The following is a 22,419-nucleotide window of genomic DNA, read 5'->3' as shown; positions in this document are numbered from 1 at the left end:
TTGTTTATCTAGACTTTAGATAACCACTCATCCCCAATGACTGTATTAAAGAAATTGTGAAAACTGTGTTATGTCATTTGCAGCTAAAAGTTGGCCCTTTTATTTGTTTTAGTTATAAACACAGAAGTTATCTAACTGGTTGTACAGCCATAAAATATTGTAGATGAGTTAGACAGATCACGTGGGCTGGATTGGTTTGATAGTGTAAGAGTTAGACCAGGACAAATTTGCAACCTGATAGATATATGAAATAATAGGAAGGATGATGTGTTCCATAATTTTCCTAATTTTTAAAAAATTCATTTTCTGTTAGGAGAGGTTCATTTAGACAGCTTTATGCCATTTGAAGCACATGTCAATTAAAAATGTGCCTGAATAATTTTCTGTTTGTAGATACATGCACACATACTCACCTAAACTCACCAATTCCCAGGCCATTTAAAATTCCTTCATGGCCTGTTAATTCTATCTTAAACTTAGATTAAGATATTGGGTTTTACTCCAGAGTTGTTATTTTCAAATGACAAATTCCAAAAGAATTTGCACGTGAACATCTTTATTTCATTGTTTAAGACTGGTTTTTATGAACACTTATCTGTTTTTCAGAAAAACAGCATTAGCTCTACAATTACATTATTCTATTTAGTGTGAACACTATATCTGTATTTTTCTTTATAATGAGTATACAGGATTATAGCCTTCTACTGAGTTTATTCCTGTAACTCACAAGGATTAAAAGCAAATTTTTTAAAAAGTTTCTCCTTTTCTTTTCAACATCTTAAGGTCCATTCACTCTGTGAATGAAATAATGCCACATTACTAGAAATTCCCATTTTGTTATGAGAATCTTAATTTTTAGAGACAGTAAGAAGTTTCAGCCATCGTTTTTCTCCCATTCAGCATTATTTTTCTTTAATAGTTTTGCCTTGATTTTTTTCTTAAAAAATAGAACATTCATTTTGTTTCCATTTACTATACCTAGTTTAATCTTAATGCTAATTAATATAGAAAATAAAACTTAGAAATATCTCAGGAAAAGTAAATTTTAAGGATGAACTTTCTTTTTATCCTCATGCAGGAAAACAAGCATTTTTTAATCCATTTTATCCTGAATGAGGATTAAAAGGGCCTATGTAGGGGCCTTGGTTGAGTGCTCAGTTGATTATCAGGTTAGTGGTTCAACCTATCAGCTGCTGTAAAAGACATAATTTTATAGCCTTGGAAACTCTGTGGGAAATTCTATTCTTTGCTACAGAATTTCTGAGAGTCAGAATGAATGAGTTTGGGTTTTGTTTTATTGTACTATTATATAGACTGTATTGTCTATATAAATGCCTATATTTCACCGTTTTATTCTCTATTTTTATTACATTAAATCAAGCTGTTACCAATATTGATGGATCACGAACTTTAGCTTTCAGTAGTGATCCTAGTCCAATAGTTTGTCTTGACCTGATTCTTAGCCACTAAAACCTTTATGGATGACCTCAAGTCAGCTTCAGTTATAACAATGAGTGGAATGTGCTCAAGATCTGAGCCCTCCTTTTAATCTTGAATCTTTGAGTGAAATACACTTTAGACAGCTTGGAGCATGTTAAGGGAAGCATGTCCTAGTTTTAAGTTTCTGGTCCTTTTTAGTGGCTTGTTACCATCTATTAGGGACTGTCCACCACACGCTCAAATCTAAGGACCACATAAGATGTTTGTAGGGACAAATTTCAAGATAAAATTTGGTTAGCAGGCGAGATCTTAACCACTGACTATGTAATGAATGGTAAAGATCTTGGCTGCTAACCAGAAGGTGGGAAGTTCTGACCTAGCAGCTACTCCACAGGAGAAAGTTTGCTTATATGAAGATTACAGTCTAGGAAACCATACATTCTGTCCCATAGAGTTCAGTGTGTCAGAATGTACTCAATATTAATGAGTTTGCGATTAGAGCATTTTTTTCCAACTGCCTATTTATCATGACTCCTGTACAGGAGACCAGTATTTAAACTTTCGTAAGAGATTCCACAAATTCATTGTGTTTTCCTTTCTGATTAACTTCTGTTATTGTTCATTGTGTTCTCCCGGAGGTAAAGAATTGGCACATAATAACCCTAATGTCATTGCTCCTGATTCATAAGATGTATACGTGTAGGACTAAGACTAACTTTGGGTCACTGATTCTGTGTGAATTTAAGGGTGGGGGCAGTGAAAGAGGACTCCTTGTCCTGTATTCTAAGCTGAGACATGTATATTCTAAAGCACGCAGGAAATTGCTGGGTCTGTAGATGTATGGACTTATATTTATCTTGAAATATTTTTAGTTTCTCTGCTTTTATTAAGCTCTAGTGGTTTAGTGGTAAGGAGTTGCACTACCAACATAAAGGCTCGTGGTTCTAATCCACCAGCTGCTCTGAAGTCAGTGTTCCCCAGTGCAATTTACTGCCTCTGAAGACCCACAGGAAGGTCAGCTATGACTCACTTCTTACTTGACAATACATAACAACAACAGCTAGTTTTATTAAAATTTTAATAATAAAAACTTAAAAATTGAGACCAGAGTCTTTGCATTATTGTTCTTAGGTCCACTTAAGTTGACTACAGCTCACAGCTCCTTATGAACAATGGATCTGAACTCTACCCTAGCCTGTACTCTCCTCATCCGTGGTATGCTTGAACACACTGTTACCTTCATTGTGTCAATCCATCACACTGAAAGTCCTCCTCTCTTTTGCTGAACCTCTACCTTTCCAAGCATGATATCCTTTTCCAAGGCCTGGTCCCTTCTAACAACATGCATAAAGTATATAAGCTGAAACTTCACTATCCTTGCCTCCAGAAAAGCCCCAATTGCACTTTCTTCAAGACATACTTGTTTCTTCTTTTGTCTGTCCATGGGTCATTCAGTAGTCATCTCTAACACTACAACTCAAAGTCTTTGATCATTTTTCTGTCTTTCTTAGTCATTGTCCAACTTTTAAATGCAGAGGAAAAAACATGGGCTGGGTCAGACACATCTTATTCTCTAAGCTGACATCATTACTATTGAGTACTTTGGAAATGTCCTTGAAAACTGATTTGCCTCATTGCAATCCCATGTGTTGTTTTTTGTTGTTGTTGTTGTTGTTGTTTTTCCCTCTTTCACTTCTGGTACCAAGGTTGTTGACTAAAGATCTAAGTAAGATGAAATCATTGACAGTTTCAATTTTTCTCCCTCTGTCATGATGTTTGCCTGTTAACTATCTTGGATTTGACATACCTAAGTTCATTCTTTACATCTTACACATTATTGATCATATAATCTTGAGAAAATTGTTCAACTCCTGTTAATTCCCCCTTTTTTTTTATTCAGAATTCTTTATTGAAAGTGTGTTTTTTTCACCCTTTGAGTTGTTTATTCTTCTACTTTCTCTCCCTATCATTTTTAAATGTTTTCTATTATTATATATAAACATATATATTTTATATATGTTCTATATAAATATATATATATATTTTACAGCATATTCTTTACATTTAAAATTTTCCCCATTCATTCATTGGTGCATTTTCCTCCCATCCCTCCCCCTAGTTTGTTGTTCTCTTTGAAGAAAAAAAAATCTTTCAGCGTTATACAATCCTCCCACCCGGAGTCCACAGTGCACTTTAATATAAACAAAAGGACAAATACTGCATAGCGCCACTTTTATAAAGCAGGACAGACATCGGGGTTTGGGGAACCTAAGAAAAGAGGGGATAAATAATGTATACTGCATTGAAACAGATGAGGGAGAGAACTGAAGCTGACATCAGGGTGGGGGTAAGACTGAGAAAAACTGGATAAAGTATCTTTACTGCATTGAAGCCGATGAGGGAGAGAATAGTTTAAAAGTAATACATTAGAGGGCATTATGATTATCATAATAGTCTGGAATGAGGGTTGCAGAGTGGAGTATGCTCAGGGTGGGGGGGATTGTATACCAATGAAGGAAGGAGATTTTCTTTTGCTTTTCAAGAAGAGTGAACTGGGGGGGGGGGGAAGTGCAACAATTAATGAATGGAAACTCTAAATCTCTGTAGGTGTTCATTGAAATTAATAATAATAATAATAAAAAGGAATATAGGACTAGGTATTATTTTCATGACAAGATTACAGAAAAGCTTCTGTTAATTTCAATACTCTTCATTAGTACAAGAACATCCTTGGAGAAGGACATCCGTCTCAGAAGGGTGGAAGAATAGTTCAGGAGAGGAAGACCTGGAGGAGATGGCTTGATACAGTAACTAGGGCAATAGGGATAGCTGTATCTATTGGAGTCAGACAGGCTCAGGTTTCAGAGCTATTGTACATATAGAGTCACTAGGAGCCACAGGTGACTTGATGACACATAACAATAACAACAACATCAGTAAAGTGTGAATGATATATCTAATTTACACCAAATTACTTTGAGGATTAGATGGAATCATGCCTGCTTTGTACTGAGGGCACAGATTTGGGGGGGGGAATGGGCACTCAAGCATTAGATAAATTTATTATTTCTACAGTTATGATATTGGACAATATAATTACTGTATTCTGCAAAATAATTTCTAATAAGAGGAAAAGATCGCATTGCAGTAATAAGTTAAATTTGTAAGCTCAGTTTTGCAAATGTATATGATTTTAGATCTACAAGTTATTTTTATAAAGCCTTTATTTCTACCTATCTCTCGTTTTTATTTGTGACTTTGAGGCAAGTAATGTTAGAAGATGTTTGCAGTAAAATAAATTGTTACTTGTGGAGTCATGGCTGCATTCCAAAGTCCCAAAATCTAGGCAACTTAATTTTTGTTTCTCAAATATTCCACTATTCAAGGATAAGTGGTCTAAAGTTTTAAAATGAATTTTCTTTACTGGGAATGTATCCCTACGAAGTAAAAATACTACTTGACTCACACAAAATTGAATGATTAAGTTGAAGTCATGGGTTCAACCAATTTGTGATAAAGACTTCATTTTATTGGTGCCAAATTTCTCTGAGGTCATTAGAGTTTTTGGTAATTCTTGATAAATTATTATGCAGAGAGAAATCCATTGAAATATTGTATTGAAAACATAATAACCTTAAAGGTGAAATAATGGCACCTGACTGACCTGCTGATTTATGATTTCTTTCTCCAAGTGTGGTAAGTTGGAAGCATTTTACCCCTTCTCAGCAAGACCCCACACACATACATAAGTACAAAGAGATTACAAAGTAACCTTGTGTCTTTGGGAGACTGGAAATGCCAGGAATAAACACTGTGCAATTAAGGTAGTATTTCAACCTAAGAAAGAAATTGATTAACTCCTTGAGCTCCAACTAATGTTTTGCAATAGGCAAGAAAATGTGCTACAAGTGAACAAGATCCAGGTCCGTGCTATAACTCTTGACTGCTCAAGTGTCCTTTTTACACAGGGGAACTCGCTTAAAAGCCTTTTAACCTTCCTTTTTCTTTTTCTCTGCCTCTCAATTGATCACTTAGTGAAAAAACTTCATTCTTACATAGGTTATTTGTCAATTGGAGCCAGTGTCTGTGTTTCTCTTTCTCTAGATCTAGATTCGTAAATGCATGCATTGTATATATTTTTATTTGTGTCTAACATGTTAAATAGCTTTGAGGACTCTCCTTCATAGGGTCGCTATGAGTCGCCTGCGACTCGACAGCACTTAACAACAACAACAACAACGTGTTAAATATTTTAAAGAGTGCAGGAAAGTAATGGAAAGCAACTGTCACTTACACTTTTAAAATTTGTGTGTGTGTGTATGAGAAAAATACTGAAAAACATAGAGCAACCCATCAATTTCTGCAAATATAATTTTGTGGCAATGATTTCATTCTTCAAGCTGGACACCCATTCTCACGATCCTCTTCCAATTAGTGTACACTATTAATGAATTCGCTGTTCTGTTGCTGCTGTGAATTTAAACCTATATAGATAATTCCTTGAGTGTTAAAATTTTGAATCTTGAGTAAATCTCTTTGTGTTTATTTCTGTATCTCAGAAATAGAATTATCGTGCTACTTAGGCCTTTTACATTTTAAATATCATTAACTTAAAAATATGAAGATTTATTTAGCTTAATTTGTTGCCATCCAAACATCCTTTCCAGTACTGTCTCCCTCAGCTCTTAATAAAGCTATTTAACTTTTTATATTAAATATTCTAACTTTACGTAGAGAGATGTGGTGGCTTAATGGTCACTGCCCAACCAAATGGACATGGTTTGGATCCATCCATCACCTGCTCCACAAGAGAAATTTGAACAGTCTCCTGTGTGATTTACTGCTTCTGAAAACCTTCTTCAGGGTCAGCTATGGGTCAGTTCCCACTTGATAATGCATAACAACAACCATTTTAAGTAGTGTATTTACTACTCTTTTCCCAAACTAATTAATAATAGAATCTCTTGAAACTTGCCAGCTTCATCTGTGCATATATAAAACACACACACATGCACCTACAACACATTTAAACTTTTTTGCTATTCCACTTCACCTGTTAGTTACTCTTAACCAGTATTGAAAATCAGTAAATACAGTTTACATTGTTGTTGTTATGTGCCATCGAGTTGCTTGCCACTAACAGCGACCCTGTGTACAATAGCCCTGAAACCTCCTCTGTCCTGTGCCAACTTTATTGTCTCTGACACACCTATCCTCATTACTCCAGTCACATTAAGGGTCTTCTTGTTTTATGCTGTCCCTCTACCCTTCCAAGCATGATTTCCCTCTGCAGGGACTGGTGCCTCTTTGCAACATGACCAAAGTATGTGAGACAGAGTTTCAGACTCCTTGCCTCCAGGGAGCAGCCTGGTTTCATCCTCTCCAGGACAAACCTATTTGTTCTTTTGGCAGTCTGTGGTGTATTCAATACTCTTCTCCAGCACCTTAAAATGCAAATATTATTTTATTGGTAGCCAAATAAGGTGCTATTTCCTTTCTTGTTTAGCTTTGTTCATTTCAAGGAGAAATTTTTCTCTTGTTGTTTTCATAAGCTTTTTTTTCTTTTTTTTTTCCCCATTTGCTCCAGGGCTCTCTGTAGCAATTAAGCTAGTACTGAAGTTTAGATGGGTTTGGGTTTGTCTTACAAACATTCTGGGACTTCTCTTTATGATTTTCCAGAGTAGGGCTCACAGTTTAAGTAGATCTGTCCTTGACTTACTTCCTTTTTATGGCTAAAGAATCCTTTCAGAGCACTTCCCTTTATAACAATGGGAGAAAAAGAATAGGATAAAGAAGATTCCCAGGCAGTAAATTCTTAATGTTCACCTTGTTCTCAATTGTTTACCTTGATCTTTGTTCTTTAGCTTGAGCTCATGAATTGAAACTTAAAAAGTTGCTTGATTTTAGAAGGAAGCTGACTGGGAATTCTGGCTCTGAAGGGAAGATGCTTATTAACAGTTGAACACTGTTTCATGAGCCCAAGAAAACCATACATTATGTGGATTCTGAAGAATATTATTAGTGCAGGATACTCATTGTGCTGAGATTACGATGACAGTCTAGCTATATAAAGTTCCCCCACACTGGTTACACAGTTTCTCCAGAGGAACATAGTGCAGACATACCTGATGAAAGCACATTTGATCAATACTGTTGTCACCCGAGGTTTCACACCTGCTTTCTTTCACATTTTGAACTCCAGGTCCTTAGATTTGTATTACTTCTGAGGGTAGAGAAAACTCTGTGTTTGCAACCTTCCAGCTTGTCTCCTTCACCTCAGTCTTAACGGTTAATAAACTGCAATTGTTTTTATCTTGTACAAAATTTAGTCTAGTGTATTGCTTATGTGTGTATCCTAGTTTTCATTATCCTGTTTTGCGTAAGGAAGCTGTGTAGTCCGTAGGGGATTACTCTGCTAGCCCAAAGGCAGCACCTGTCTGGTGCTTAAAAATCCAGCAGTAGCTCCGTGAGAGCAAGGTGGACAGTGTCCTCCAGTTCAGTTTACAGCCTTTGCAAACCCCACCAGAAGACTCGTTATAAGTTGATCCCCACTTTGACAACAGGAGAGAAGGAATGAATGCATGTGGTATATAGTTGTTGTAACCAGTGAGTGTGAAATGACCTCTAACTGACCCTCCAGTGGGTTTCAAAGGCTTATAGCACATGGGAGATGATAGCGTTTCCTTCTCCTGAGGAGAAGCTGGTGGATATGAACCATGTGCCTTTGGGATCGAAGCACAGTTTCTTACCACTCATCCACCAGATTGATAAATTGGTTACTTATATTTATTATTTTAGTGGTGTTTTAAGAAAGAGTTTATGTTTCATCCCCTTTGTGTCATAAAACAAGACACTGCTGGGTTGGTGTGTGTTTGTGTGTGTGTGTGTGTGCGTGCGTGCATGTGTATGTTTTTAAATCTATCTGTAAATCATAAATCAGGATATCCTTTTCGTAAAAAAAATCAGGGATTTTTGTTTTTGTTTTTTTTAAGGAGAAAGTGTTCAAATAGTTTGAATGTTGACGTTATTATAAAAAGTCAGTGGAAAAAGGGAAACAGCGAGGTTCCAAAAACAAACTTTTCACTTATATCTTGGAACTGTAGGATGTGTAATAAATAGTTTTATTTCTTTTATGGGAAGACAGGGACATTGGATACAAAAAATTTCATCACTTTTTAGAAATAATTTTTCTATTTTTGATAAATGTATCAATGATATGAATCTGTATAGAATTTCAGATGCTCTAATGACTGATATTTTAAATTCCCATTTCACTATACAAATTCTAGTGCATATAAGAAAGTCTATATTTCTTTTAAGTTCATGATGTGATAATGAATAATAGTTCTTGAAATTGTGATAGTAGCTTTGTAGCTCATCTTCATTTAGTCAGCTCACTAAAACACAAACAGAACATTTCATGAAATTAGATTTTTTTTAAATGTGAAATATCAAATAGTCTTTATTATTGTTTTCTTTTGTCTGCTCCCTCATTCTGTCACCAGTTTTCTCTTTCTTCTCCATCTATGCAGTGTGATGTGTGAAATGCATACTGGGTTCATTTACTTCATTTGCACAATTGTTTAGCTTTGATTGGTGTTACTATGGTCTAAAGAACAGAGGTCCTCCTGTAAACTGAACTTGCAGAGCCATCAAGCTAGCAAGTTTCAGCAGTGAGGACCTTAACTCCAAATCTGTCATGCGTTTGGGGCAACAGCTTTTTCACAACCTGTAAATACAGGCATTCTGAAATCAGTAAGAGTGAGACTGACCCAGAAAACAGGCTGGCAGCAATTTGCCCATGATTTTGCAACCTTTTCCCAAGCAGCACTACCTGTGAAAGAAGTTTAGACAGTCATTTCTCACTGAGGTTCTGCAGTCCATATCCTCTCAGTTACCAAAATGGGATCCATCAGTACTTAGATAGAAACCTGGGAACTTAATTACCAAATAGTGGGAAACAAAATAAAACAAAGTAAGTCAATAAAACCAGAAAATTTTGGAGACTATAAGCCAGCAGTGAGTATACTTGTCTATAATAAATCCCTTTTGAGTCTATGCGAGTTTACACATTAGTGTGATATAATGAATGTCTCAGCAGTAAGTAGTCCCAAGATCTTTAGAAAGAATTTCCATCTCCTGTCTTTGCAGAAAGTTCACAAATAGGTAGAAAATTAAATGTCAACTAAATTAACACAGTGTTAACATAAAATGAATATTCTATGAAGAGCACACTTATATCATGAGCCAAGACATACATACCCGGCATTCTGAACACATGGTAAATTTGTACCAGCTCTCTACCTAGTGTCCAATTTCTATTCAAAACTTGATAAATTTTCATGCTACTCATATGGAATGAGAAAGACACTGACTTTTTATTTTATGTGTATTATTAGTTTCTTTTTTTGTTGTGCTCTAATTTAGAGGCCAAGAGAAGAATCAAATACAGAGGGAATTGAAGACACCATTAAGACATAAAAAGTTATTACAAAGTTTCTTCCTTTTTATTTTTAATTTGACAATGTATTGGTATTTTTAGTTAAGATATTCATGTTAATCATTTCTCTCTCCTATCTTGACCATGGGTAGATATTTATTTTAGGTCAAGAAAAGAATATGTAGGAGAAGGATAATTCTTATAACATGATAAAATGAACAAAAATGAAAAGGTTGCCTACATTAGAGGAAGTTAGGGAAGTTAAATTCATGTGTCTTAATACATAATTAAATCATGTAAGAACAAGTAGTTCTGTGTACATTCCCATCATTTTACTTGGGACTTACAATAAACTTAAATGCAAATGAGTGAAGTATTGGGAATATACAACAGTCAGGATGCTTCTCTGGAGCTATGTTACCCACTAAAGAACTCAGTGAATGTTTACAATAAAACAGACTGAATTGTCTTCCAAATTATGTTTTTAAAGATGTGTTTAATTGTCACATTAATTTAAAAAATTCATATATAATATAAAAATATTTTAAAAAACAAACCGAACCATTTCAAACAAAGAGAACAAAGTATGAATCATCAGAGGTAACAAAATGTTTGAAGATACATTTTCTTTCCTTCTATTTTCAGTTCTCTAAAATGTGCTTTTGGGCAGTATACTTCAACCATAAGTCACTGGTTCTACTAGTAAGAACTCTTGCAATAAGGCTAGTTCATTTTAGATTTCACAAATTTGTAACTTAAAATTTCACTTTGACAAAACATAGAAAGTGTATCTTCTCATCTTCAGACAGCTTTACCTTCTTTTGTGGGCATTCATAACTTTTTTAAAAAGCCAAAAATTTAAGCTATATATATATTTGATGGTAGTTTGTATCTAGTTTTTTCTTAAAGAGAAGTAAAATGAAAATCATATAAAAATATGCTTCTATTTCAATGAATATTCTAGAAGTGATCCATTCTCAATCTTCATTATACTTGAGCTCTTAGCAGCATTTGACGAGATTGTTAACTCCCATCTACAAGTAGCATTCTTCTGTTGGCCTCTCCCAAACACCATTGTTTTCACTCATTCTGAGCCTCATTTACTAGATTGTCTTCCCACCTTTAGAAAGCTGAATTGCTATAATGATCCATCATTTGACTTCTCTATCTACAGTTACTTCCTCAATGATATCATTTAGTCTAAAGGATTTATATACTGTTTTTAGTGAATACTCTACACTTTCTCCAGTAAGATCTCTTCCTTGGACTTCAGAAACAAGTATCTAACTGCCACGCAAGTCCATTTGAATAGCTAAAATTCACCGAAGTTTAATATGTTGTAAAAACAGCAAGTTTCATAAGGGGATGACTATATCTAACCTTTACCAAATTCACAAAGGGGAACTGTTCCCATCAACAGCATCAATAATACGAAACTGATTACCATGGAGTCAGACATGTCCCCCACACTCCTGTACCTATTTCTACTATCTCAACGCCAATCTTGGTGCTTTACTGAGTTTAAAATCCTATGTGATAGCTTACAGACCACACAGAACCATACTGGGCAAGTCAGAAGGTTATAATCTAGGTTAGTAGCAGAATACAGCCAGGACAGCTTCTGAATTACATACACTGGCACCTAAGCTTTGAGCTTAAGACCAGTATTGCAAAGTTTGGATAAAGCCTTTTAGCTTAGTGTTGGTTCTGTCGAGGGTGGGCCAGAAAGACCAGTTCTGTCTCATGTCAGTTCTCTCTAGTCCTCTGCTTTGGTTGTGACATTTACTACTGTAGAGCTGGAGCAAGAATGTCTGTCTGATTCTGAAGGGCATCCTACGATTTTCTTGCTTCTCCTCATCTTCACTGGTGATGAAGGTTAAATCTGCATCTGTGGCTGTTCAATTTATTGGTGAGACTCGCCAGTCCTCTTGTACATTGGTGAGACTGGCCAATCCCCTTGTGGAATCGTGAGATAGCTATTCCCCTTGTGGATAGGTTAGCAAGACCTATTCACGTACTTCTACCCACCCACATGGTAGAGTTAACTTCTGTGGCTAGAAAACCCACTTTGAGAGATAAACTCCACATATATCCAAATAGATCCCGTATTATTATCCCAAAATATATTCTTTACTAATTTCCCATCTTTAAGTATAGTACTCTTGCCTAGTTGCTGTGACCAAAAATCTAACAGTCATCTCTCAAATTGCCCTTTCTGTAATATCTAATCTTTCAGCATTCCTTTTATCTTCAAACTGTTAGTTGATTACTGTCACTCTGTAAGTCACCATTTCTCACCCAGATTTCTACCATAGCCATGTAACCACGTTACTTATCCTGCTTTCACTGCTGACCTCACCTCATGCATAGTTTTCGCAAAGCTGCTACAAGTGCTTTTTGAATCTTATTGTATTATACCCATGCTCAAAATAAGTTTATATTCTTTATTGAAATATATCAGACCCTAATTTGTTAGCTACTGGCAAAATCTCTTAACTCTTCTATCAGTCTCTGCCTCCATTTTCTCCACTCACGGCATCTGGCCTTAAGTATGGCTTGAAGTTCAACATCAAGAAAACAAAGATTCTCACCACTGGGCCAATAGAAGCATCATGATAAACAGAACAGTTTATCAAGGAGGCTGGGCTCTATGAAGAGGAGTGTGGTATCATGATTGGAGAAAGACTTATCGACAATCTACATTATGCAAATGACATAACCCTGCTTGCTGAAACCAAGGAGGACCTTAAGCGCTTGCTGCAGAAGGTCAAGGACTGTAGCCTTCAATAAAAATTGAAGCTCAACCTCAAGGAAACAAATATTCTCATACTGGGGTAACTGGCAGCATCATGATAGACAGTGAAGAGATTAAGATTGTTAACAGCTTCAGTGTGCTTGGCCCCACAATCAACACTCTTGGTAGCAGCAGCCAGGAAATGAAAAGATTAATTTCATTGGGAGAGTCTGCTTTCAGAGACCTCTCCAGAATACTGAAGAGCAACAATGTCAGTCTGGAGACTAAGGTGTACCTGATTAAGGCCATAGTCTTTGCAATTACTTGCTGTGTATCAGAGAGCTAGACAATGACTAGGGATGATGCCTTTGAGCTGTGGTGTTGGAGAAGAATATTGAATATACCATGGACTGCTAGAAGAACAAAAAGGTTCATCCTAGACAGGGGAAATCAGGCTACTTCCTGGAGGCAAGGATTCTGAAGCTTTATCTGACATACTTTGGGCATGTTACAAGGAGTGACCAGTTCTTGGAGAGGGACATCATGCTTGGAAGGGTGGAGGAACAATGCAAGAGAGGAAGACCCTCGATGGGATGAATTGATTCAGTTACTGGTTTTGTTGGTGTACGCGTGTCAGAGACAGTAAGGTTGGCACAGGCTAGAGCAGTGTTTAGGCCTTTTGTACATAAGATCACTATGAGTTGCAAGCAACACTATGTCACATAAGAACAACAACAATAGGAATATGTCAAGGGTATTTTGACATCTAGGTATTCATATTTTTCATCCTAAGGTATAGAATGGTTTTTTATCAGTTCATCACAAAATTCAAAACCCAACTCATTTAAGTTTTTATTTAAATTATATTCTTCTTAGGAAAGACTCCTCTGATGACACAATGAAAAATGATCCTTATGTCTCTAATCAGTCTCTAATCTCTTGATCTATTTATATTTTTTCCTCATATCTCTTATTACCTTAATATTTACTTAGTTTTTGCAGTCCCAATCCCCACCACCACCACAACAAACACTTGAAAATAAGCTCTGGAGGGTGAGAGAGTTTGTCTTGCATGATTACTTACTTACTACTGAAACCAAAAACTTGTAATAGTTCTTCATATACAATAATTTCATATGCATTTACTTACTTAATGAATCAATGAATGAATGAAATGAAGTAATTACCCACTCTCCAGGGTACAATAAAATAAGCAAGGTAATAAGTCTATATTTTCTGAAGAAACTGAAATAAATACAAGTATTTAGAAACCAGTACCAAAAAAGAATAAAAACAACTCCCAAGGATTATATACAATTTGTATATAAACATGTTAACTAGTTTATAAAATGACACAAGTTAGTTGTTATCAAGAATAATAATCCCAGTGGAATGTTTTCCTTTATTTAAATATTTTAAAAAGTTAGGAATCTTGGCCAAGATTTCCATAACATGACCCCCTTAATGATACTTTGTACCATCTTTGAATTGGCACTTGATTTTAATAACTTTTTCATTAAAGAGGGGAAAATAAATTATGATGACTTTGTATACATTAGTGAGAGTCAACGTACTGTGTATTTGGTGTTTGCCTTCTGTAGAGGTCATCTCATACAATCATCGCTAGACTTCAGATTTACGTGGTACTACCTCACTGGTATGGAGATAGTGGAGTATTGTATTTCCAAGATAACTCTATTGAAGATTTTGTAAAGAGAAACTGTACCTGCCTTTCATTATCTGTTTGTTGGTCATAATGAGTGATTTAATTCAGATAATCCATAGAAAATAAAAATTATTAGGCAAACAGTATAAATCTATTAAATTAGTCAACATGATAGGGTTGTTTTGCTTTGTTCTGTAAGTTATACCCCAATTATCCCCACAGTAAAGTAAATAATAATAATATTGCCCATTTATAAATGGTATTTTGCACAAATTATTTGGACATAGAACTAATTCATGTATTCAGTCTTGCTAGAAACCCATGTTCCACGTACATAATTATTGTGTGTAACTTTTAATATTATTTATAATTCTAAAAGGCTTCCACTATATTTATGAACGACATATAATTTTTTAAAAATGAATTATTTTATTCTTACAGGCTTACTATACCTAAATAAAATAAAAGATAATAAAAAAATAAAAGATGCACTAACAATCTAGCTTTCACAAAATATGCTTTTATTATTATAAAAGGTAGTTTTTATGTTTTATTTATATGTTTAAGCTATAGATGTATAGCTTATATATGATAATATTAATATATATGATGTATCTACTGTGAGTTTTATGGGTAGACACAACACACAGACATATAGATTTCTGCATGTCTTTTTAAATTGTTCACTCTTCTTCCATCTTCTCCACTGTTCACCGCATTTAATTTTCCTTCTCCTCTAACCATCATTAGTTCTGAATGATACCATTTTTCATCCTTTTCTACCTCTGTATTCCCTTTCATGACATTATCATATCCACACCTGCTACTGACCCACTGGACATAACCACTGCTTATTTCCTTTACTCTTTAAAGTTTTACTCTTTCCCTCACACTGTAAGGACATTTCTCTGGATAACTTTTCTTCTCTTTTATCTCATTATGAATTGCCTTTTATGTTCTCATTGAACTAAAAAGTTGATCACTAACAAACAAAAGTGAATCCAAAGCATTGAATTCTGTTAATTTTAAAAATAAATTATTAGGTGTGGGGTAATTCAAGAGGGAAAGAGCAAAAAAAGCACAAGCTGGCTCAAACAGAGGTTGCATAGAGTGTTAGTATAATGTATTACCGCAATCTTTTCATGTTAGAGGGTGTGTTGTCAAGAACACCAGTGTCATGCAGCCCGAAAAAGAGGAGGGATGGTACTGCCGTAAGGTAAATCAAGAGATAACAATAAAATTTCTCTGTTGCCTGGTGGAGGTGTTTAGGATGTGTTTTCTTTATATCTTCATCCGCCCCTAATTGAGGATGCTTTAAAATTGAATGACTAGCAGTCAAAACGTGTTTGCTTCAAGCTGAGAAGAAAAATGCTGGTGTCTCCGCTTCCAAACTGATTGCGCTTTGTACACAACTGACAGCTACAGTCACTTTGAGTGACTGATAAGTGGGAAGCTTTGCCACTTATCAAGGAATGCAGGCTGAAAAGAAAAGACTGGAGCCGTTTAGATGCTTTGGCATGTTCAAAATAACATCCTACATCAGTCAGACTCCGAAGCACTAAAAGGCATTTAAAATGAAGTAATATACATAGAAATGTTGTATTTGTATATGGAGAGAAGCAAAAAAAAAAAATCATTCAGCTAGCATGCAACTGCAAAAAGATTGAAAGATAAAGCAGTATTATTATTATTTATTATTATGTCAAATATTTAAAATATGAACTAATGTTTAATAATTCACACGTATTAGTGATGAAATTTTACTTTTAATTTGAATCATATACATATGTAACTATTGATTGACTGTACTTTTTTGTATAAGCAGCTAGCTTTTACCCAATGAATGCTTTGAAACACATCAGTAATTCATTTGCCAACCACCATACACAGTAGTTTTAACACTGACAGAAAAATCTCCATACTTGTTTTGCAGTCTCCTATTTTGTAAGTATTTAGCATTTAAAGTATTTGTTTACTATTTTTAATTACTTCTGTCAGAAGTGTTGCTGTGTGCTGTAGAGTTAGATCTGACATAGAGCTGACTGTAGGGTGTTTTTCAAAGGTTGGGAATCACACAGAGGGAGATTGCTATCTTTCTCCTGTAACCTTTCCAATGGTTTAAAGAGCAAGGATGTCAATTTAAAAACTAAGGTGTGCCTGACCCAATAAACGGTCTTTTCAACTGCTTCTTATGCATCTGAAAGTTGAACAATGACTAAAGAAGACCAAAGAAGAATAGATGCTTTTATATTGTGGTGTTAGCAAAAAGTATTGAGTACCATATGGACCCACAGTGAAACAACAAATCTGTCTTGAAAGAAATGCAATCAGCATACTCCTTAGGGCTGAAGATGGTGAAACTTTGTCTCACTTACTTTTGACGTATACTTAGGAAAAGCCAATCCTTGGAGGGAGACACCATACTGGGAAAGCCAGGATGACCTCAGCAGATTGGACTGCCGTAGTGACGGCCCTAGTGATCTTTAGCGTGACAGACATTGTGAGGATGGTGCAGGGCAGGGCAAGGTTCACACTGTTCTTTTTAGGTCTCTGTGGCTTGATGGCACCTCACCACCTCAATAAATTAAATACCAGGATTATAAAATAAGAACAAGGAAGGAGTACATTTCCTGCTTTAATTTAAAACATATTTTGAGACTATTTTAATGAAAATAATTTATAAATCTGTTAAGTTGTAAGCTACATTGGTTATTGTTGTTGTCGCCGTTAAGTCCTATCAAGTCATAGACAACTCATAGTGACCGTATGAATGAAACATATGAGCACTTGTATAACTTTCATCATTTCTCGAAGTTCATATAATGTCCGGAGGCAAGCTATTTTGGAAGTGGATGCCACTCCTGCTTCCAAGATTGTTTTAATTGTGGAGCTCCACCAAACACTAAATGTAACATTCTTTTCGCTGTCCTCAGTTTATTAGGCTTGTTGATTTAGGACAGCTAAATCCAGTGGTCTTGGTGATAAAGGCCTGGTGATATAAATTTCATAAAGTTTATAGTCTTAGAAATCCTAAACAGCAGTTATGCACTTTAATAACGGGTATGAAGTTGAATTAACTCAACAGCAACTGATTTGTTTGACTTTGTTTTGGCACACTTCTGTTCTAGTCCAAATTTCCTAGGCTCTTCAGATTTTATATATGTGTGGCTATCTGTGCTCATAAGATTCATTAAAAGCCTGCGTCATGTAGCTAACACAACATTACTTTCTAAAAGTGAGGAAGACTTGAAATGCTTGCTGAGGAACATTAAAGATTAGAGCCTTCAATATGGATTACATCTCAACATCAAGCAAACAGAAATTCTCACCACTGGACTAGTTAGTAAGTAATGCCATGATAGATGGAAAAGGATTGATATTGCCAGATGATTTAATCTTACTTAGATCTACAGTGAAGATCCTTTGGATCAGCAGTCAAGAAATAAAGAGACATATTGCATTCTGCCAGTCCACTGTGAAGGACCTCTCCATTACTGAGCAGCAGTGGTGTCAGTTTGAAGACTAAGGTGCACCTGATTAAGGCCATGGTCTTATTAATAATTTGTTACACATCTTTGAGCTGGTCAGTGAATTTGGATTACAGGAGGAGAATTGATGTCTTTGAGCTGTGGTATTGGAGAAGAATACTAATTTTCCCATGGATTTCCAAAAGAACAGATAAATCTTGGAGAAACTGCAACCAGACTGCTTCTTGGAGGCAAAGATGATAAAACTTTGTCTCACATATTTAAGGCATATTATTAGAAGGCAATATTCCAAAGATTATCATGCTTGGAAATGTGGAAGGTATGTGAAAGGGAGGAAGACTGTAATGAAATGGATTGGCACACTGACTGCAGCATTGGGCTCAAGAATGTAAAGATTATGAGGATGGCACATGACAGGACAGGATTCAGATGTATTGTTCATAGGATCACTGTGAATTGTACTAGCCTCAATAGCACCTAACAATATAAATTTTCACACATGTTCTCTGTTCTGCATTCTTTGTATATAGAGTAGGGAGCTCTGATGTCATAGTACATAGGAAGTTTTACTACTAATCCAAAGGTGGCATGTTCCTAGCAGCTCTAGAGGGGAAAAATTGTCCATCTCCTCCCAAGTGATGTACAACTTCTGAACCCCTGCTGGAGGGTCAGCTAGAAATCGCATTCAGCTTGATGGCAATGAGAGTTTTGCAATTGTGGGATCCAAGATAAATGAATTAAAATTTCTCAGTAATTTTAATCAACCTGCTAATGCCAAGTTATCTATTTTAATTTATTCCGTTTGATAATACACAAATGCACTGAGTTTTGTAAGACTAAGTATCCCAATTTTAGGTTTGGAAAAGCAATATAGTCATGATAGGTTTATCCATAATTAATTCTTCAGGCTTTCTTGACTTGAGCCTGGGTCTTATAGGCTAACTTTGATGTTTGTTGTTGTTGTTGTTATATGTCATCAAGTCACCTGGGACTCATAGCGACACTATATATAACAGCCCTAAACCCTGCTCTATCCTGTGCCAATCTTATTGTCTCTGACACACCTACCCCCATTACCTCCATCACAGAATCAATCCATCTCATTGCAGGTCTTCCTCTCCTGTGCTGTCCCTCCACCGTCCCAAGCATGATGTCCCTTCCCAAGGATTAGTCCCTCCTTGCTACATGTCCAAAGTATGTCAGATGAAGCTTCAGAAACCTCGCTTTTAGTTTCTTAAACGTTTAATGAATAGTCAACTGCACGTTTGAGGGGTATAAATACAGAGTCTGCAAGCTCTTTTCTTATTCTCAATTGCTGTAGAAACAAATACTATTATTGTCCATTTTACAGTAAAACTTTCAAGTATGGTAAAGGCAATCAGTTGAGTGACCAGTCTCCAAACTGATAGAAGTCTCCAATAATATAACCAACTTGCTAATGGTACTTTAAACTAACATTCCTTTTTCTCTGTAAGATTTAAGGAATGTAGGAAGTTGTCTGGTGGTTTGCGTTCTCTTTCCCGCACTTTCAATGTTGTTGTTATGTACCATTGAGTCAGAAATACTCATAAGCTGACCTTCCAGAGAGTTTTCAAAGGCAATAAATTGCACATGAGATTTCCCATCTTTCTCTTGCTGAGCAGCTACTAGATTCAAACCATGTGCCTTCAGGATGGCAGCAGAGCTCCTTACCACTAAGCTACCAGAGCTCCTTAATACTTTCCCTATTAGTACTGATTTAGAACTGTGATCACAAATCAAATAGAAAAATAGACATGAGACTAGCGTAGTCCAACTTTTTCATCTTTTTCCCATGAAAGTGGAATGGTCCAGAAAGGATAAATATATGTGCAAATTCAAGCCCTTAACTAATTCGGTATAGATCCTGGTCTTATAACTCTTAACTGTGGTCTTGATTAATCATATTATAAATCAGAATAATAAGCACCAGTAAACACAAACTGATAGTCAACCTGTAGAAACCATAGAAACCTATAGAAAAACAAATTTGAGTTTGTTATTTTATCTGGAATTTGTTTGTTTGTTTGTTTGTTTGTTTTTTTAATCTGGAATTTGAAACAAATACTAAAGCTACAGCTAAGCACATTTGAAATAATCTTTTTATTAATCCACAAGCATTGTAAATGACACACGCCTTAGGGGGCATCAGTCAGAATTGAATTTAATAAAATTACATTTTGGCCTTTTTCGATTCACGGCGAACGCTGAGAGATCGCTGTTAAGGCTTCGGGGACACTTTGTGAGTACAAGGTTGTGGGGCGCTGCCTGCGCACCCCCAAGTGTCGGACTGCACCGCTTTACCACATGTATCTTCGCCCCCAACTATGTCGTTACCAAGTCCCGCTTCTGGTACTTTGTGTCACAGCTAAAGAAGATGAAGAAGTCCGGGTGTGTGTGTGTGTGTGTGTGTGTGTGTGTGTACGTGTGTGTACTGTTGTGTACTGTGGGCAAGTGTTCGAGAAGGCCCCCTCACGCGTGAAGAATTTTGGCATCTGGCTGTGCTATGACTCCTGCAGTGTAACCCACAAAATATACCCGGAGTACCGGGACTTGGCTACCACAGGTGCTGTCACCCAGTGCTACCTGACGTGGACGCTCGGCATTGTGCCTGGGCCACGCCATCCAGGTCATAAAGGTGGAGGAGATCGCAGCCAACAAGTGCAGCCAGGGTTCCATGACTCCAAGATCAAGTTCACTGCCCCACCATCATGGTTCACCACCAAGCGACCCAACTCCTTCTTCTAGGCACCGCCCCTCTGCCTCATCCCTGTCTGACCAATAAAATGCCTTGGGGATTGAAAAGAAAAAAAAAAAAAAGGAAGGTATACCTACAAAACTTTCTTCACTAGTTTTTTTGTTCTCTATGACTTTAATTTAAAAAAAAAAACAAGCCAGAAACTTTTTTTATACTGAAATATTTTGAGCCATTATCATAATATTTATCATTATCAGCATTATCATTTTATCATTTCTATAAATCAAAAAGTTACAAATGATGTTTTCAAGTGAAAATGATGTGTTGTATGCTTCTCTAAACTAGGATTAATTTTCATAAATTATATTTCATGCTCTTTCAGAGTAAAATTTAAATATATAAAAGTATTTCCTTGATTTATAGATATTAGTTAAGGACCTGAAGTAGGAAATTAATATTTTGGCCAAGGAAAATATTTTCCATTATCAACTGATTTTGCTTTGTCTCTCACTGTAATGAGAGATTCATTCACAAACTCTCTATGTAGCATATTTGATATGCTTCCATTCTGTCACTTAGTGAAAGCTTAATCTTTCCGTTTCCTATTGTTTTAACACATTCCCTCTGCTTTGTTTTGTAACAGGTGCTTCATTCTTATAAGAGAACAGGAAAATAAGACCTTCCTCTAAAATTCTTTGTTCCTGGAGACATTGAGTGAAGTCTCCTTTGTAGTTAAACAAAAACAACCCCCTCCTAAAAAAAAAGAAAAATAACAAACCACAACCCTACACCCAGTGCTCTTAACTGCATTTCAGCATGATGTTGAGGTGTACAAATACTTCTATTAGCACATCATTACCTTAACCTGTCTTCAACTGCCCTCTCTCTCCCTCTCTCCTTCTCTCCCTTTTTCCTTCCCTTTTCTCTCCCTTTTTCCTTCCCTCCCTCCCTCCCTCTCTCCTACCTCACTTCTCTTCCCACCCCCACCCCCCATTGCTGGGACATAAAATAATTAGTAAGCAACACGTTATCTCAGTAGGATATGAGGGTAAATAATTCACCATAAGTAACTAATCATCAGATGTTATTTTGCAATAATGGATTTTTTAAAAATAGCATCTTGGTGTCATGAAGTGCTTAAATTTGTTATAGGTTATGAGTTTATAAACCATAGGAATCATTGTTGTGTACCATAGATTCAGAACTGACCCATGGTTGACCCTTTGGTGGGTTTTCAGAGACAGTTAATCACAAAGGAGGTGAATGTCCATCCTTCTGCGGAGCAGCTGGTGGACCTGAAGGCCACCAGCTATTATTTTATGTGGAAACTATAAAATTCAGAATAAATATGTATTAGCAAAAACTCACCTGGACTAATTTAACAGTGAGGTTAATTCATGGACTAAGTCTGTGCTCATCCATGTTGTAATAAATTCCAAATTTCTGGATTGTTCTCAGATATTAGTCACAATCATAGAAATAATGGGACAAAATGGTATAGCAAGAGGAGAAAGAGTAGGCATGAAGCCACTCCATGAATATTCTTTTATTCTTTTTGGGTTAAGGAAAATCAAATTCACAGTATTTATGCACCTAGATGACATTTTCAGAACACTGTCTGCAGTCATTTTGGCTGCTCTGATAGTATTGATGGTTTCAGACATCACAATGTGATATTTTCCACATTGTTCTTAATTGACGAAGTCCACAAAGTGTAATAGTTTCTTGACTCTTCAGTAACTTTTTGGTACCAAATTTAGAGCTAGATGGAATTCATATCTCCCTTTAATCCATCTCTCCATATATCCTCATGTAACAGCCATTATTTTTCAGTCTTTTTCTTCATTTTAACATTTAGTTTCTTCATTCTGAGATCTTGTCAGAGGAAGATGAAGAGAAATAGCAACAAGAAATAAACCTTGTAAAGAAGCTCTA

General features: G+C 36.0%; 1 protein-coding gene and 1 pseudogene across 5 annotated transcripts in view; both read left to right on the top strand.

Moving 5' to 3' along the window:
- Nucleotides 1-22,419, top strand: part of SOX5 (SRY (sex determining region Y)-box 5) — a 610,606-nt gene that overhangs the window by 297,398 nt on the left and 290,789 nt on the right. The window lies entirely within an intron of this gene.
- Nucleotides 1,113-20,534, top strand: LOC102866679 (annotated as a pseudogene).

Source organism: Elephantulus edwardii, unplaced genomic scaffold (assembly GCF_000299155.1).
Source record: "Elephantulus edwardii isolate Elephantulus edwardi_28Jun2011 unplaced genomic scaffold, EleEdw1.0 scaffold00206, whole genome shotgun sequence".
Lineage (NCBI taxonomy): Eukaryota > Metazoa > Chordata > Mammalia > Macroscelidea > Macroscelididae > Elephantulus > Elephantulus edwardii.
This window is presented reverse-complemented; position numbering and strand designations above follow the sequence as displayed.